Genomic DNA, 13,510 nt, shown 5'->3' on the forward strand with positions numbered 1-13,510 from the left:
CCTCAAACAGAAAACCCAACTAGTAATGGCAGAAACCAAGATCCGAATCCATTTTTCTCTCATGTAATGAAAAAATGGAAGTTGAGAGATTTGGGTAAGCCCAGCCTCTCTACAGTATGGTGCAGCTCCCTGACTTCCTCTGGCTCTCTCCTCTGCTAACTCTGAACACATGCTCATAAAGGAGCTGCCAAAGCCATTCCATCACAGTCAAGTGGGAAGGCCAGAGGGCCAGAGCTCTACCACTTGTGCCACAGTGCCACTTCCAGCTTTTTCTATGCATGTGGTAATGAGGAATTAAACCCGGGTCTTTGTGCATGCTAGGCAAGCACTCTACCACTAGGCCACACTCCCAGCCCCATGTCCTCTCCTCTTGTAAAGAGCTTCCCTGTTAGTCTAATCCAACAACCTTCACTAACTCACATCGACTGCATTATGCGCCTGCCCCTAGTTTCAAAATGAAGTGGGAAAATGAAATACACCGGGCCAAGTATCAAATGTGGCAGCAGAGATTCACCATGGTAAGGAAGAAGCAGAGAATGGAGAGCTGCCTGGGAACTGTCAGACCTTTTGCCCTCCTCATCTCGGTCCGTGGGTGGGTGGCCCCCACAGCCTCCACACCGCTCTTCTGTTATCTGTTCCCCACTCCAGTGACAGAAACAACATGAATCCCTTTGGTTACTGCCTCCATCTTCCTCCCCCCGCCAACCTTCCAATCCTACTGTCCCAGATCAATGAGTGCTTGGTGCAAGAGCCAAGAGGAGAAGCCATGGCTCTCCCCACTGGCCTTGAGATGAGTTTTCCATAATCACACGTCATCGTTTCACATTCGTGAGCACAGGCAGTAACTCCCAAACTGGACTGTAAACTCCCAAGAAGCTGCAAGGGCCAGGGTCAGGGCCAGGACCTTTCATGCCATGGGCATGTCAGGGAACTGTTGTTTATTTTTCCCAGCCTGGGTTTTAGGCATTATCAGCAGCCACAATAGTCATTTGATTGCTTTGTGGTGTCCCTTTATTCAGTTGATCTCACCTGTCTTTTAAGTAGCTCTTTTAAGTAGGACATCTATAATTCTCCCCTCCTTTTGTGTATGTGTATATTTGTGTATACATATATATACAATACATAAATATGTATACACCTGTATACATATCTATCTGTATACATATATATCTATAAATATGTAGAAATAGAGATAGTTTGAACACAGAGCCTGGGCACTGTACCTTACTTTACCACTCAAGGCTGGTACTCTATCACTTGAGCCATTACTCTACTTCTGGTTTTTTGCAGGTTAATTGAAGATGAATTTTATGGACTTTCTTGCCTGGGTTAGCGTCACACTTTGATCCTCAGATCTCAGCCTCCTGAGTAGCTAGGAATACAGGAATGAGCCACTTGTAAAATGAATGGAAGACTGTCTGAAAGAAGAGATATCATTAACTCTTGAGGTGATGACTTTGAGCTTGAACTTACATGCGAACACTATTGACTTTAAGTCTGGTGCTTGGCCATCAGACTTGATCCTCTTTTAACCTAAAGAAATGAATTTAGATGATTTCTAACACAACACTGTATTTTCTGTCAAAAATAGGATGTGAGGCACATTGGTAACTCAAAATTGTTTAGCAGTCACATTTGAAAAGCAAAAAACAGAAGCAGAAATGAAATTAACACCAACAATAGGCTTTTATGCAATGCACACTGTAATTGCAACATGTAATTGTGGAAAAAATATTAAGAGAATCTACACTCTTTTGTATTCCCATCTGTTGGAGCTGATGGGTTTCTGCCAGAAATAGTGGTACATGCTTAGAATCGGCGCACTCAAGAGGCTGAGGCAGGAGGATTTCCAGCTTAGGCTATATAATGAGATTCTATCGATTTTTAAAAAGCAAAGCTAGGAGCCAGTGGCTCACGTCTGTATTTCTAGTTACTCAGGAGGCTGAGATCTGAAGGACCAAGATCTACCAGCCCATGTAGACAAGCCCATGAGATTTCATCTCTAACAAGTCAAATGCTGGACTAGAAGTAAAGTAGTAGAGAGCCACCTAAACAAGTGTAAGGCCTTGACTTCTAATCCCAACAGAAAAAAAAGGGGGGGGGTGACAGGGTGATGGGGAGCTGCAAATGGCTAATATCAACATACTTAAAAACTAGCTCCAAAAAAAGAAAAACTAGTTCTAATGTTTGAAAGTTAAATTTGAAAGGTTAAACTTTGAAATTTAAGATATAATAACCAACTTATTTTAGAAACTATCTAAAATAGTTCTTTTTACACATTCCTGCAATAAACCAGAACTGTCTCTGGTCACTCCAGCAAGTTGGAAGAGAGGGCACTGCAATTACACCATCACAGAGCATTACTGCCATCCTGTGGCCATCTTGAGAATTGCTAAATTTCCCCAAGGAAAAAAATGGCTTTTAGGAATGAGCTTTTCAAGGCTTGCTCTTCTAATCTGGTTTGTTTGGGGGAGCTTGTTAAAAAAAAAATCCATATTTCTGGGCCCCACAGAATCAGAATCTCCAGAACATACCCTCCAAACATACATTTTTAATAAATCCTTCCTCTGCACTAAAATTTGAGAATTGTTGGTGTAAATAGCATTCTGGATAATGAAAGCATAGAAAATTGAGTGGCAGCTCCTTTTTCCTTGCTGCTGATCTGGTGCTGTTTCTAAACAGAGGAAACTACCCCATCACAATACACACAAAGAATTCACCAAAACCCAATCACTTTTAAAAGACGCAAAGGAAGGACCGGGAATTTGGCCTAATGGTAGAGTGCTTGCCTAGTATGCACAAAGACCCAGGTTCAATTCCTCAGTACCACATACGTAGAAAAAAGCCAGGAATGGTGCTGTGGCTCAAGTAGTAGAGTGCTAGCTTACTGAGCCCAAGCCCAGGACTGGCAAGAGGCAGACTGTGGCACGTATACTCCATGGACATGAAAGCCCCCACACCCAGCATGCCCCTGCCCACCTAGATCTGATCCATGCTTCCCCCTTCACCTCTCTCCCATGTCTCTGTGCCTTTACAAACTGTCCTGTCCACCTGGCACAGCTGTCCCCACCCCCTAATAACAGCTTGTCCCTCAAAAATGTGCACAGGCCACTTGCTCAGGAACCCCCATGGGAAGGCCTCTAGGCTGAGCTAGGCACCTGACCTCCCGTGACTGTACATCCTTCCATGTCAGGGCTGCAACCATCCCCCTAACCCCACAACCTCGCAAAACCTGGCCACAATGCAGACATTGAGTATTTGCTGAGTGAATGAGCGTCTTCTAGGGCAACGAGCAGCCAGCTTTTTAGTTGTGCCAGGAGCTCCTAAAGCCATCAACATGGTAACCCGTTCAGTGCAGTTCATAAGCAGCTTCCCGAGGCTGGTTAGACTTTGGTAATGGAGTCAAGCTGGGGAAGGGGAGGAGGCCCACAGGGAAAAAGGTAGGAACAGAGCAACCTGGGAATGTCCTGCCACCTCCCAGGAAGGGAGCCATTTCCCCAGGGGACAGAGGCCTGTTGCTTCTTGCCCAGCTAATCTGACGGAAAGGCAGCTGCAGCATGGCCTGCCCCTGGGAAGCAGGGAAGACGAGCTCAGGCTGGGAGCATGCCGCTGTTTGCCCCCAGGACAAGGACACTGGGGGAAGGTGATTGACTTGTCTCCCAAGTTTATTTATTTATTTATTCCTAGCTGCACCATTTGATGTGGTTTCTAGGAGGCACACCAGCGCCTTTCCCCACCTACCCCCACCCTAGGCTGCCATGGACGCAAGGGAGGTGGGTTGAGCTCGGAGCTTAGCCCCTCTCGTCCCCCCGCCCCCGAAATACGCAGTTCAGGCCAGGACTAGAAAGGGCACTGGCCGGGCAGGCAGAGCCTGTGGGAAGGTAGGTTCGTGGCAGAGTGAAGGAGTTTTTTTATTGTTATTTTTGGCTGATTTGGGGGTTTTTTTGTTTTGTTTTGTTTTGTTTTGTTGAACTCGGGACCTGGGCACTGTCCTTGGACACGTTTTGCTCAAGGCTAGCATCCTCTCACTTGAGCCACTGTGCCACTTCTGGCTTTTTCTATGTATGCAGTATTGAGGAATTGAACCCAGGACATCATGCATGCTAGGCGAGCACTCTACCACTAGGCCACACTCCTGGCCCAGTTAAGGGGTTTTAAGGCTGCTGTGTGCATGTGTTCAGGAGGCCTGGGTCTGCTCGTGTTGATCCGGGTGGAACTCAGGACCAGTCCTCAGCCACAGACAGAAAAAAATAGTAACTGCCAATGCCATTGCGGAGGCTGTGAGAACAAGAAATGGGATTCGGGTAGGAGCACTCTGGCTAGGGAAGAACAATGCAGTCTAGTTGTCTGGCCCCAGATGTGAGATGTCTCAAATTCTAAGTGTTTATCTCAAAGTGCCAGAATTAGCTCATAACTTCGTTCCTTGCTTTATGCTTTCCAAATGTCTACCTTTCATACAATGAGCATAAATGCAGGGGGGGGGGTGTTTGTTTGTTGTTTGTTTGCTTTTATTTTTGTTTTGGTCAGTTGTAGGGCTTGAACTCAGGTCCTTGGCAAGGTTTTTGCTCAGGGTTAGTGCTCTACCGCTTTAAGCCACAGCACCACTTCTGATTTTCTTTTTTGGTGATAAGTCTCATGGACTTTCTTGCTCAGGTTGGCTTCAAGCTGCAATCCTCAGCTGTCAGCCCCCTAAGCAGCTAGGACAGGTATGAGCCATTCATAAATGGGTTTTATAGCCAGGAAAATATAGCAAGGATGGGCAGTTGAGACCAGAGATAGAGCACATGTTTGAACTTACATCCTGAAGGAGACCAGGCTTGGTGTCACATATGAATGTGCAGAGCAGTTACAGAGTAGAGGGAGGAAGGGGTGTTTTACCCACTCCAGTCATAGGCCTAGAAGGAACACCCACAGGCAAGGACACAGGGAGACCTAAGGGAACGCGGAAGAGTTGGTAACTCAGCTGAAAATGCCATAAACCAAGCATAAATCAGACCCCCTTCCCCCGACACACACCTCAGCCATTAACCCAAGATGATGCCCTTCCTGACCTTTAGCCCTCAAAGGTCAGCACAGGAGACCTCTATTTGGCAACATGCCCCAGACTATACTTGGTAGTTCCAATCTCCTGAGTCCACTCCAAAGTGAGTAGATTCTTTCGAGGATGGAAGCTTGAGCATGGATGGCAAGCCAAGGAGAAAGAACAAGCTTCAAGGTGGGGGATTCTATCTTGGCGCAGCCTCGGAAGGCCTTGTGCCTAAAGCACAGCCTGGGCCCAGCAGGTGTTGGTCCCAATGAGGCAGTAGTGGCTGTTGCCAAGTAGCACAGTTCTGTTCTAACTACTCAGCATATGGCAGCCCCAGGCATTTCCATGCAGCCTCTGGAAAAGGAACCTGGGGGGAGGGGGGAGGGAGAAATGTCCAAAGATCTCAGGAAGTGAGTCACCACCCAAACCCCAGGACCCCTCACACTGACAAGATGGAGATGCAGACACAGGCCCCTGCCTTTCCCATCACATCTGTGCTTTTCCTGTCTGTCTTTGCCACTGGACAGCAGCTGAGCCTCAGCCCCAAGCCAAGACCATCTCCAGGGAGACTCTCTCACCTGTCCTCCCAGGACAGGAAGCAGGGGGCTCTGAGCGAGTGTGGATATGTGCTGAGCACTGCAAAGGTCAGGGCCATAGTGGGGAGGGGGCAGGTGAGATCACGGCTCCAGCACTAGCCTGTACTGTGTGTATGTATACATGGGTGTGTTTACACACGTGTGCATGTGCAAAATGTAAAGAGATGAGGACAGGTCCAGCCAGAACTCACCCACTGAAGACAACCAGACGGCCCTATCCCCATGGATACAAGCCACTGGCAAGATAGTTTCAATAAGCTGTATGGTCACCCAGGAATCCTTTAGGCTTTAGGGGACCTGAGCTGTGCCTGTGTTCCCATTTATTCACTTAACAAACATGCATCCCCTGCTGTATGCAGGCAAGGGTTTACTGAGGCCAGGCTGTGGGTGTCCTCATGCTGGGTAGAAACCACACTGTATATACACTCCAGCCGAGTTGTGCCCCCACCCTCATGCCACAACTGGATGGAACTCATACTTGTGGTCACAAGCAATAAACCAAAAAGGCTGAGGGTATAGCTCAAGTGGTAGAACACTTGCCTTGAAGGTGCCTGGCCCTGGGTTCCATCCTCTGTACTCAGTACCAGCAGTAGGGGAGAGAGACAAAAGCTCCTCCAAGAAGCCTTTCCTGATGGCTCCAGCCAGGCACGGCTCCCTTCTGCTTCCCCTCTAGGCTGTCTGTTTTTCTGCCATGCTCTATTATCCTCTGCTGGGAAATTTGTTCTCCCCTACTAGAGCCCAGATTTCTTGGGGGTAGAAACTAGGCCATCTTCTCTTTTGGGGCTCCCTGGCCCAAACACCCTTGAGAAAGGCCTCTCATTCAAGCCCATGCCGGCCACACAAGATTGTGTGTTGTATCTCCCCGGCACGGTGTGTCCTCACCAGCCCCATCCCCTGGCCGTTTCCAGGCAGCCACCACTGGTTGAGTGGCTCTGAGGCCCTCTGTCAGGCTGGGGCCTGCTCCGATGGGCGGGAACCACACATTCCTTCAGAATTAAACAAGGTCCCGCTGGCTCTGTGCTCCCCAGGATGAAGATCATCCGGTTTGCTTTTGGAAGCAGCTTTTCTCCCTCCCAAGGCAGAGACCCATTTCATTCCAAAAGGAGGGTTCTCTGGCCTCAGAGGGCTATGACCTCAACAGCCACAGGGAGAGGTGGAAGGTCACATCTGTGGTCATTTCAAAGGCTGGGTCAAGGCCTTGCACTCTGCCCCCAGCCTCCTCACAGCCAGTGTTCATCCTGACATACATCTGACCCGTACACACATACACATACACAATTGTACAGTTGTGAGCACCCATGTGAAGACACAACCACACAAATGCATTGTGTGCATGTATGCTCATGAGATAGATACACTCATAAACACATGAAGACATCCCCCCACACAAAAATGTACACACACATGGAAGCACGTAGACATAAACACCCATGTACATACAGAAAGCACACAGACTTGTACACATGCACATACCATCCCACACCTCATATTTCCTCTAAGTGTAGACTCCAGAATGGTTGAAAGAACATGCTCATTACAAGGACGGTAAAGGTCTTTCATCACCACTGGAGTCACATGACACTCTTCCTGAAGCTGAAACAGTCATGTGACCCTGCTCACACCAGTGGCTCTCACTAACCCGTCAGATGGTTTACTCCAAACTAGCCCAGGGCCTGTCAGTCATGTGACCTAGTCTTTGTCAGTCTAAGACCAAAATGGCCCCATGTAGGAAAAGATGTTGTTTTTCAGTGTATTTTCTTTCCATTGGTCAGATAATTATCATAATATATCGGAGAGGTAGAGTGAATGATTTGTGATCATCTGCCATATGAGACAAAAAATTGCTCATTTTGGAAACCAATGAAATGACATAAAAATAGATTTCCAATGTACAGCAGCTCTTTAGCTGTGCTGTACATTCCTGTGGCTACCCTGCATGGGGCCTTGGTGACTCCCACTGTGGGCTGAATTGTGCTCCCCCTCCCTACCCCATATTCCTTGCCGAAGTTCTAACCCCAGCACTTGAAGGAGATAAGTAAACTAAAATGAGAATTCTAGGTAGGTCACACCTGTAATCCTAGTTACTCAGGAGGCTGAGATCTGAGGATTGGGGTTCAAAGACAGCCTAGGGAAGAAAGGAGAGCTTACAGGAATCTTATCTCCAACTTGCCAATAAAAAGCCAGACATGGAATGAGCAATAGCCTTGAACATAAACACTCAGTGACAGTACCCAGGCCCTGCACTCAAGCTGCAGGGATAACACAGACACACAGACACACACACACACACACACACACACACACACACACACACACACACCCACCCCAGAATACTATGCAGAGAAGTCCAGCCCTGTACAAAGGCAACAAGGGCAGCTCCTGGAAAACCAAGGAAAGAAACCTTAGCAGAAGTGGGCCCTGCCAGCACCTTGGTCTTAGACTTATAGACCCCAGAAAACTGTGAGAAAATACATGCCTGGAGTTTGTGGAATATTTTTATGATGGCCTGACATAATTCTAGGTCCTTCGACTAATCTGTCAAAGCTGACTAATTTTAGCTATCTCTTCCAGGTATGGAAAGAGTCTTGTTCTCTCCATTCCCAACACAGACCAAGGCCTTTCTTGAAGCTCCAGGGAATGAGGGGCCTTCAGAGAGCCCCAAAAACTTAGACCACCTAAGCCCTGCCAGGCATAGAATTTATTATGTCTTCAACTTGGATAAACTTTAGAGTCGACTGCACCACAAGTGGACTTCAGTCCTCTGAGCCTGAGGCAGGTCCCTCCTGGTGACAATCCTTCACCCACACAACACCATACAAGTCCCACAGGAGCTGCTGTGTGGCCCTCAGCTGAGCCTGTGTGGGACAGTCACAAGGCACACATAAAGTCCTCTGGCAGAAGAACACACCTGGACTGAAGGAAGCCCTCACCTCCATATCCATTCGAGCAGGGCTGACTTCCACAACCAAAGGTTTGGAAGTTTCCAGAAAGGCAAATATCTGAGGCTCTAAGGTTAGTTTCTTCTTTAGCTCTAACAGGCACAGTGCTTGACCCCATAGCTCTTTTAGGAGTCCCTGAAAATCAGAAGGAAAACTGAAATTATAAGGAATATCTAGCCAGGCACTGATGATGGCTCATGCTTGTAAGTCTAGCTATGTAGGAGTGGAGATCTGTGAATCAAAGTTTAAAGCCAGTCTGTGCAGAAAAGTCTATAAGGCTTGTATCTACAATTAACCATCCAAAATCCAGAAGTGGAGCTCTGACTCAGCTTAGCAGAGTTCCAGCCTTGAGTGAAAAAAGCCAGGTAACGATGCAAGACCCCGAGGCCAAGCCCCCAAGACCCCGAGTCCAAGCCCCAGTACCAACACACACAAAAAAATCTAAACAAGTATAATTACAACAACAATAGTAATGATGATGATGTGGATGTCTAGTGAGGAACTCACATGGATTATTAAGAAAGGGACTCCTAAAGGGAAAAGTAACCAGGCCCAGAAATGCTGCTTTTAGGCCCAGAACCTGGGCTAGCACCTGGGTTCCCTGCCTTTCTCCTTTTGGGAAAGGAGAAGAGGGCATTAGGCTATAATCCCTCCCCCTCCAACCTCAGGTCAGGCTACCCCCAGTAGATCCCCATAGAGCTAGTGCAGACACCTTCCATCCATGTAGTAGAACTCAGACTGAAAACTGCTGTAAGGTGGTAGGGCTTGGTGCAGGAGGCTTCCTTGAGTCTGGGAAGTTCAAAACCAGCTAGGACAATGTAGCAAGACGCTACTTAAAAAAAAAAAAAACCCAACTCAGACGAGATGGCTGAGCAAGGGAAGAGCAATGAGGCAATGAGAGCTGAGAGGAGAGCGGGCTCCTTGAGCGGGGTCAGCAGAGGGGCTGGCACTGAGCTCAACATCTCCTCCTTGTGCTGGAGAAGGGTTTTGCATGGCCTCCTCATCAGAAACCTGTGTCCATTTGGGGCATGCAAATCCTGCCATCCAGGCCAGGTTCCAATTAGCCAGTCTGTCTGTACCCAGCTGGTTACAATTGCAGCCCCTCGTGCTAGGGTTTCACTCTCAATTCTGATTTATGGGAAACACAAGGCTGCTTGAAATCCACTTGAATTCCTCCTCAGTGAAGCAATGCTTCTGGGAGGGAGGGCTGGGGCCTGGCATCCCACAGGGGTGGGATAGATGTCCCCATAGAGGGGGGGAGCTCCCAGTGTTCAGAGCTGCTCCCCCACTGCACCCCCTCAGGGGCCACCAGGAGCTCTCCTCAGAGAAATGATATATTCGTGCAATGGAATTCGATGCGACATTGAAAATAAATGAGCCAGAGTTACACATGTCAGCAGGCATGCATCTCACCCGCATGTTGAAAGAAAGAGCTAATGGCAAAAGAACACGTCGTAGAATGTCACAATATACGGGGGATTTCAAAATATGCCAATACCGGTTTGTTTGTTTTTTTTAGACCTTGCATGTTTAGGAGTAGAGGGGGGGAAGAAGGGGGAGGGGGAGGAGGAGGGAGAGGGAGAGGAAGATGGGATTTTTGTTGCAAGAGGGAGCAGGTATATTTTGGGAGTTCCACACAGGGGCTGGGGGCAATTAGTGAGGTTTGTGACCTGTGTGTGGTTCCATGGGTGTGTAGCACACCACTATTTGTTTTGATATATCTGTTCTTTATTTACTTTTTGTGTTATTGTTTTTTCTTTTACTTCTCTTTTTGTTTTTCTTTTCCTTTCCTCTTTTCCTTCTTGGTCATGTTGGGGGCTTGAACAAAGGGCCTGGGCACTGTCCTTGAGCCTCATTGTGCTCAAGGCTAGCCCTCTGCCACTTCAGCCTAGCACCACTTCTGGATTTTAAGTGGTTAACTGGAGATAAGAGTCTCATGGGGACTTTTCTGCCCCAACTGGCTTTGAACCAGGATCCTCAGATTGCCTCCTGAGTAGCTAGGATTAACAGGCATGAGCCACTGGCACCCAGCCTCTTGGTTTTTCTTCATGCTTTTGTTGTGGCATATCTGACTTGCTTTGTGATGCTGGTATTGTTAGAAAAATGGGGCCTGAAGGGAGGGGAGGAAGAAGAAAATGTACCAGCTTCATATCCTGTACTCACCAGATTGGCAGCCCACACTGGTGGCTCAGTACCTCTGGGGCGACAGTTATGAGTAGAGAAAATGCCCCTAGCCTAGACTGGTTACCCCACGTCACTGCTAAGGCATCAAGGGGTCAGAGAGGAGGGGATCCTGGGGAGACCTGGTAGTCCCAGAAGGGACTCGAACTTCATAGTGTTCTAGAAGGGAGAAATAGGCCCGAAATGAAGTCTAGTGGTAGAGTGCTCACTTAGCATGCATGAAGCCCTGGGTTCAATTCCTTGGTACCACATACACAGAAAAAGCCAGAAATGGTACTGTAGCTGGAGGAGGAGGAGGGGGGGGGAAGAAGAGGAGGAAGTGGAGGGAGGAGAAGAAGAGCCACTGGCACCCAGTGGAGGAAGAGGGAGGAGGAGAAGAGAGGATGAGGAAGAGGGAGGAGGAGGAGGAGGAGGAGGGGAGGGAGGGAGAGGAGGAGGAAGAGGAGGAGGAAAGAAGATCTAACTACTCTCAGCAATGAAAGAGATGAGGGGGAGTGTTTGCACAAAAGAATCGTCCCCACAGGATAGGGAGACACCCAGTGTTCAGAACTGCTCTCTTGTGGCCCTCACAGTAGACCAAGAGCCAGGGACCAGAAGCCCCTTCCTGTGCTTGAGGCTAGGCAAGGAAATAGACCTAGAACTCTTGTCTAGGGTCCCCAAACCCTGTTGTCTCCCTGTGGTCCTTTTCTCTATAGCACCCAACCCTCACATGTCCTTGAACTTTCTGCTCCCACATCAACTCACAGAAAACCCAGCAGCCCTTACATAGCTGGTCTGATTCAGAGACAGACCACAGCTATGGTCCTATAGCTCAATGTCCCTCAGGGTGTGGCTGTTTTCTGCTACTCTTCCAGCATGGTCACAAATATCTGCTCTTCGATGCTGAACACTGGCATTTAATGGTGAAGCAGCAATCTAGTCCTTACTTGAAAGATGCATCAAATCAAGTTATCAAGCTATGGTGGCAGCAGGCCGCAGTTATTGGCAGGGAACATGGAGGCTAGCCAAAGGACACAGATCAATTAGCCAGACCCTTTGATTCACAAGGGGACTGATAAGCCGGGCTGACATCACTGTCCAAGGGCATAAGCTTAATAAAGTGTAGGGCTGTGACCTCCACGAGCTCTTTAGATGACAGATGATTCCAGAAGTCACAGGGACCTGAGACCGAGGTGATTGTCTCTTCTGAACTTCACAGTCGTGGCCAGGCCGGCCTTGGAGGGCCAGGCTGAGCCTCAGAACATCTGCTCCATGGCAAGTTTGAGCTTCTGTGCTGTGTGTCCTCTGCTCCCCCGAGAGGCTGCACAAGCTGAAGTCACACAATGCTAAATCTCAGGCCAAAATCTGCACTCACCTTCCTCCCAGCTTGGGAAAATGCAGTAAAATCCAGAGCCTTCAGGACGCTTTCTCTAGTAGTCTTTTGGTGGGAGAGGCCAAGTCCTCTCCCTGCCCCTCCTGGTGATTCTGACTTTCCCTGCCCCTTTCCTCACCCCCACAATCAGACCCATCACCCACCTCAGTTAAGAACCTCAGACACCCATGCCCCTGGTCTGAGGGCATGGCTGAGACCCTGTCACAAGTGACAGCTCTGCTACACTGCACAACAGCACAACGATAAACCAGCCCCAACCAGCCAGAGATGTGTTTTGCTTGGCACACAGCAGGCTTGACGTTAGAATCAGTTGCCAACAAGTCACACGAAGAGACGTTTGAAAGTAGAGAATAACTGCCCTCAGCTGTGTCTTCCTTCTGCCAAGAAAGGGGAAGCCTCAGTACCTACCACTCCCCCTGTAGCCCACCTGGACACTTAGAGCCTTTTCTTATCGTCCCCAGGCCTGCCTCTCTTCTCAGCATGTTACCGCCTGGGCCTTTGGAGTTTGTGAATTGTCTATTTAGGGTTTGAGAATGATTTTGCTAGTGGAAAACACGACTCCATGCTCTGTATATTCAGTACAGAGCCTGCACTCTCTAGCCTACAGCAGACTAGGATGAAGGGAGACAAATCAGATGAGGCTGTGGGTGAGGGAAGAGCACTCTGTGCCGTATGTAACTCAGCTCCTGAATGCCCAAGAGTGAGAAAGGGGAGGGCTGGCTCTGATGGGAAACTCGGGTTGAGCTGTGGATGGGTATGGGTTTAACCGCAATGTGAGGTTTAATCCCTGCAGTGGTGAGGTAGCCTCTTTTTTTTTCCTCTTTAGATTCTAATGTAGGCTCATTCCTAGAGTACAAGATCACCCTCTCAGTCCTTCTTTCCCCCACCCAACTCACAGCTTGCCCTTCTCCCAGCGTCACAGAAGAGGGAAGAAATAGCATGGCTTTTCAAGGGCTTGGTCCTGTCCTAAAGACTTCAAGACAAAGCCAGGCATTGGCGGCTTAGCCTTCTAATCCTAACTTCTTAGGAAGCTGAGATTTGAGGATCAAGATTCGAAGCCAGCCAGGGCAGAGAAGTCCACAAGACACCCAGTAATCCCTAAAAGCTGCCTGTAGTTCAAGTGGTAGAATGCCAGCATTGAATGAAAAAGCTAAGGCACAGTGCTCAGGCCCTGGGTTTAAGCCCCAACACACACACACACACACACACACACACACACACACTCTTCAAACCAGGTGCTGGTGGCTCATGCCTGTAACCCTAGTTATGAATGAGTATGAGATCTAAAGATCAGCGTTCAAAGCCAGACTCAGCTCCACTTAAGCACCAAAAAAAGCAGGAAAAATAGAGCTGTGGCTCAAGTGGTAGAGCCTTAGCCTTGAATTTAAAAAAAAAT

The sequence above is a fragment of the Megascapheus bottae genome, chromosome 7 (assembly GCF_031878675.1).
Source record: "Megascapheus bottae isolate mThoBot1 chromosome 7, mThoBot2.hap1, whole genome shotgun sequence".
Taxonomy (NCBI): Eukaryota; Metazoa; Chordata; class Mammalia; order Rodentia; family Geomyidae; genus Megascapheus; species Megascapheus bottae.